The sequence below is a fragment of the Crotalus tigris genome, unplaced genomic scaffold, assembly GCF_016545835.1.
Source record: "Crotalus tigris isolate CLP2741 ecotype Arizona unplaced genomic scaffold, ASM1654583v1 scf7180000017764.6130737, whole genome shotgun sequence".
NCBI lineage: Eukaryota > Metazoa > Chordata > Lepidosauria > Squamata > Viperidae > Crotalus > Crotalus tigris.
In genome coordinates this window covers 1,987,941-1,993,940 of record NW_024096618.1, presented here as the reverse complement: position 1 = coordinate 1,993,940, position 6,000 = coordinate 1,987,941, and the positions used below count along the sequence as shown (strand labels likewise).

The window sequence follows — 6,000 nt, the reverse complement described above, 5'->3', positions numbered from 1 at the left end:
TGGAGGATAAACACATGATCCTTCACTTTGGGAAGGAGCACACATCCCTGACATTTTCAGAGGTATGAAGCAGGCAGGCTCATCAATGAAGATATTTGTGCTATGGGGTGCACCTTTATCCAGGTGAAGCTGTAACTGTTTGCCAGAATTTTGGTTGAAAGGATACTCAAGGTGACAGTGAGCAACCTTTGAGAAGTACAATATTTCATACCTGGCAAGTGATGTCCAGACTGGATTTTTGCTCTTCAGCAGATTATTGAGAAATGTATCAATTTAGAGAACATTCATGGTGAAGTGGATAGACTTGATTTATGGGACAATTTTCCTAAATATGAAAATAGGAAGTTAGAAGTTGTTAGAAGAAGTTAGATGCTTAGTAGATGATTCAACAGCCCTAAGCATGAAAGCTGGCTGGGTCAATCATTTTCTCTTATAGTCCACAATGTCAAGTTTGGATAACAAACCAGTCAGTCAATTCCTGTCACAACCAATGGATCAATACTTGGTTGATCCAAAAAGAAAGCAGACCATGAACTTGCAGGAAAATGCTAGGAAGAAAAAGAAAGAAAATAGGAGAAAAATGTGTGATGTTCTCTTCCTTGTTTAATGCATTTGTATGTAAATGTATAAGCAATGCTTTTGTGATATATTTGGAATGGGGCCATAAATGTTTGTGAATACCTCTGTATGTGGAGGATGCCCCATTGCTGACTGAAAGATTGAATTATTGCAGCAAACTGCATGATGCAATGAGCAGTATGAAAAAATATTTGTGCACGTTTAGTTGAAAGGAGTGATTGATGGCACATTATGCATATATGGTGAAACCCTCAAGCAAGCAGATGAATTTACGGGAAATAAATTGGAAGCTAGATTTTCTTTTCTACTTCTTATTTCATTTCTTCAAATCATTTAACATACTATTTCTTATTCCTTTTCTGTACTTTGTATAGCACTGCTTATTCCAAAAGAGAATAGAATGATGGGTACATACATACACACAAATAAACACACACACACACACACACACACACACACATTTATTAGCAGATACAACAATTCCCAAGAACTTGGTAGCTGAGAATATCAGGGGATAATATCCCAAATGGCATCAAATAGCATTTAAGCTTTCTCCTTCTACTTGTTGAATCTGAAAGTAAGGAAAGAAACATTTGCAATATTCCTGGTAAGTTATCTATTATTAACAATACAAACTACATTAAAAATAAAAATTTAAGTCCAAGATTGATTTCACATGTTTTACCATCATACAAGACTTTTTATATTGAGTTTGTATAAGAATTTGACACTAAAAGATAATTTAGATGGCTTTGTCTATACTGAGGCTTGCCAAAGTCAGAATCATTTGTAATACTGAAATACTTAGATATTTCTTGGGACACGTACATATTTTTGTGTAATTGCGTGATACATCTTTTGCAGCAAATGTGATTAACAACATACATAACTTTAAGGTAGTGAATACTTGCTTTCCATCTCACCTAAAGGAAAACTTATAGGGCTTATCTTCAGTTTGACATTTAGATGTTCAAATTTTAAGAACATTGTTATAAGAATAAATTTTCTTGCAAATCATTTTAAGATCTAATTTTGCGTTAGAATATTGTAAACTGTACAGGCAGAATCTTACTGAATTACTGTCATGGTTCCCACAGACAGAGACATCTTTCCTATTCATTTTTGGTTGGCAATGATATTCACTGATAAAATCTTTTTTTTTTGTAATATATATTTTTTTAAACATAAATCACTTAATAATTGGTGAATGATGTGTTGTCTGGGTTTACATTTGTAAAAGAATGACTAACAATTGATTTCTATAATCCATAATCCACATAATGGTTTTAGTTGATTTCTTCTTTTCCCAAAATATCCTCTTTTGCAAACATTGAGTTAATACAATTCGTATTGTTTTGATAACAATTCAATATATAATTTTTTCCCAATATTCCTAAAAATAATCACATCAATATATTTTTTTCTATCCAATTATTCTGGTTGCCTTTTCATAGATCCTGTTACAGTCCTTATTTTAGTTAATTTCTCCCACCAAATTCTAGGTATTTCTACTGGTTAAGACTTTCTCAAAAAATAATTACATTTAAAAATTTAACTCTATTTTTCCATATGAACCATCTCACACTTTTACATTTCTTAAGGAATAGATAAAACAATGAAAAAAAGAAAGGAAGGCAAGAGTAAAGAAACATAAAAAATAACATACTACTTAAAATATATATCCCTCCTAAGCTAATATATATTTATTTCCTAAATTTCTTATTTTTTTAATCATAATTAAAAATAAGTTTAATCTTTAAACATTCCATTTAATACATCTAGTCATCTAGTTCTTTAACTCTTATTCAAAACATTTTTATCCATTATAATTTTCTTAAATTCACTCACATTTAAGTATCTAAAACATTTCCTTTATCTAAGTCATTTCAACTTTTTTATATTACTCATATAAAGAAAGAGAACAAAAAAGGGAAAAAAGCATACTATATTATTTAGAGAGTTCATCCCTCTTAGAATGACATATATATTGCAAGACTTTTCTGTTTCTTTAACCATACTCAAACAAATGTTTCTTTTTTAAGTATTCTCTCTGATAAATCCCATCGTCTATTTTCCTGGTTTCCACTTTAGTCTTTTTCCTTTGCCCAATATCTTTCTTAATCAATGTATTTTGCTGAATCAAAAAGTTTTCCTGTATGTTTGTAAATGTTGCTGTAGATATAAAAAGTAAATAAGGTGAAGTGTCTTTGTACAGGGCTTCTGCCTTTCCATGTTTGTTGAAAATCTTTTTCTTTCTCTCTGCTTCTCTTATCATTTTCTTTCTCTCCTGACATCTCTACAGTCCATTTTATCCAATCTGTTTTCTTGTCCTCAGATTTATTTTGTAGTCTTAAGGGATAAGTTGTTTTTTTCAATTCTTGTGAATTTTTTTCCACTAGGATTAAATCATGTTTCCTTGTTTTGTTAAGTTCCAACTTTAAGTCTCTATTCTCACTTCTATATCCATTTAGCTGTTTTATCTCCTCCTTCTCTGTTGTGGTTTTTTGGGAAACAGAAATTAGTTGCAGTAAACTATATATATCCTCTTGTGAAGTATTTATGTTTTCTTGATATGTTCTTTCTACATAGTCTCTGGTCCATGATGGCCAAGAATTTGAGTTTTTCTCTTTCTTTCTTTTCTCTGCAAATAGCTTTAAAGTCCCAATTAAATAGATATTTGTAATCCAAATAGTTCAAAAAAGATTTTTTTCTGAAATTTATAATTCTCTCTTTGTCTACAGCCCACATTATTATCTTTTTTGTCACAGCTGTTCTTTGTTGTTAAAGCTTTGAAGGTCACAAACATGTATTAGCTTTTCCCAGGTTTTGCCAACTCTTATATTAAAGGCATAGCTGTCATAGTCTTCATCCACCACTAGGTGTCGGCAACTATTTGTTTTTCAATTTCCAAAATGAACAATTATCTTTAGAATGAGAGTCTTAAACCATTCAAACAATTTTAGGTTTCTCCAGATTTAAGTTTTAAATTTCAGATTTTATATTTATTTCACTTCCATATATTTTGATCCTCCATAAAAAGATTAATCTGCCGCATCTATTGGTATAGAGGTGGGGCGGAAATCCCCCTCCTTCCCTTTTAGAGGTATTTTGCTTCTTGGGGATCTTTTCCAGGAAATTAAATGTAGAATAGAAAAGCGAAGATCAAATTCCTCACTCAGTTTGAAGCACACTGTTCACAATTGTGCTAGTCCTTTTGGACTTTGGTTGCAAGTAGCTTGGGCTGGTCGATGCAATACAGCCAGCCTTTCTCCTGTCAGGTTAGAAGACTTTCCCCAAGCTGAACGGAATGGCCACCGCCATTCCAGAATCACTGGAGCACCCTTCTTTCTTTGTCGCCTCTCCAGGGCAACTTAGACCCATTTAGGGTCCCCAGGCAGGGTGAAATTAGCCGAGGGGGTGCATAGAATCTGCAAGCCCACGACCGGTCACTACCGCAAAGGACTGGAAGTCCTCTTCACTGATGAAATCTTATTGACTGGCATTATAATAGCTAGTACAGGGTGTAAGGGTTCTGTAACTGGATCTAGAAAAAGAAACAAATTGTGTAGCCTTGCCTGACTATTGCTATCTTGCTTCTGTAATCAGCATTTGCATCAGGGACCAATTTCATGCAAGCATGGGAAACATGTACATGGATGTGATGTACCGAAGGAGCGAATGAGGGAGTGTACAGGAATGATTGATGTCTTCCTTATATTGTAATAACTCTATTGTCTGATTTTGATTGGCTAAAAATGTTTATAAAGCAATGCTACTAACTTTCTAAGATGTGGCACTTCTGAACGCAACTGCTGCCAGTGTTCAGATTGTGTTCCCACCCACAATTTATTTCGATCGAAAATACAGTGTTGTACCTTTAAGAAGCCTCTGCTTGAGTTTTCATAATTGGATTTTTATGATTTCTCAAGGGCCAGTGGTGACCTTACAAGGGTTTATAGTAAAATTTGGGTTTCAGAATAGTTTTCAAATAAAAGCTATACTGATGAAATACTTTAAACATGCTGCTTTCTTTCTCAGGATATAAACAGAAGAGAATTCTGGATTCATCTCTTATCCTGGATCCAGTATCCATTGTGAAAGATCATGGATAAAGGAAATCAGGCTGTCATAACAGAATTCATTCTTATGGGATTCACAGACAATCCTAAAATACAGTGCATTCTGTTTATTATCTTCTTCTTGGTTTATCTTGTTACTGTAATAGGGAATCTTGGGATGATTTTGTTGATCTGTGTTGAACCCCCAACTTCACAACCCCAAAAATAATATTTTTTCCTAGGTAACCTCTCCTTTGCTAATCTCTGTAATTCCTCAGCCATTGCTCCTAAAATGCTGGTTGATTTATATGCTGAAACTAAAAGGATTTCATACAATGGGTGCATTATACAACTGCTTGTATTTGCCTTGTTTGCAAATATTGAGTGTCTTTTGTTGGCTTTAATGGCCTATGATAGGTATGTGGCCATCTGCAATCCACTTCTCTATTTAATCATTATGTCCAAAAGGACATGTCATGAACTGGTGACTCTTGTGTATTTTATAGGGGCAGTAAATGCAATGATAAATACTTCCTGTACATTTCGACTGTCTTTCTGCAGATCTAATATTATCAATCATTTCTTCTGTGATGAACCTTCACTGCTCATTCTTTCTTGTTCTGATACCTTCATCAGTGAGGTAGTGATATTTGCCTTTGTTGGCTGCATTGAAGGAAGCAGCATTGGGATGATTCTTGTTTCCTATGCTTATATTTTGGGTACAGTCCTGAGAATGCGCTCTGCTGAGGGTAGATACAAAGCTTTCTCCACCTGTGCCTCTCACCTGACAACTGTTGGGATATTTCATGGAACAATACTCTTCATGTACTTTCGACCAAGTTCTAGCTATTCCATGGACCTCTATGTTCTACACAGTCGTGATCCCCATGCTCAACCCTCTGATCTACAGCCTGAGGAACAAGGAGGCGAAAAATGCTGTGTCAAAATCACTTGGCCGTATATAGATTTGGAAAGGAAGAAACATTGTTTTATAATAACTGGAAAATGGGTCCATTTAGGGAAATGATATACAAAGATCTTAGCTAAATATCTCACAGTATGTTACAGATGATAAAAATATATATTAATTTTCTAAAATCTGGCTAAAGAGATATCAAATATTTCAATTAAATTCTGAAAGAATTAAACAAGTACTTAAACAAATATCTAATTTACAAATCTTTATATCAGGGGTGTCTAACTGCCGGCCCAGAGGCTGGTTGCATCATGTGGAGGATGCACCCACCCCAGTTCCATTTTTGACTGTGAAGTGTTAACTGTTCAGCAGCCAGGAGCAGGTATCCTCATTCTTCTCATCCCTTTTTCCTTGTGCTGGTGTCTTACATGTTTGTTGTTTCAACCA

The 6,000-nt window shown here is 34.2% G+C and overlaps 1 pseudogene; it reads left to right on the top strand.

The window, feature by feature from the left end:
- The first annotated feature begins 4,665 nt into the window (after window positions 1–4,665).
- Window positions 4,666–5,667, top strand: LOC120306976 (annotated as a pseudogene).
- Window positions 5,668–6,000: the final 333 nt, after the last annotated feature.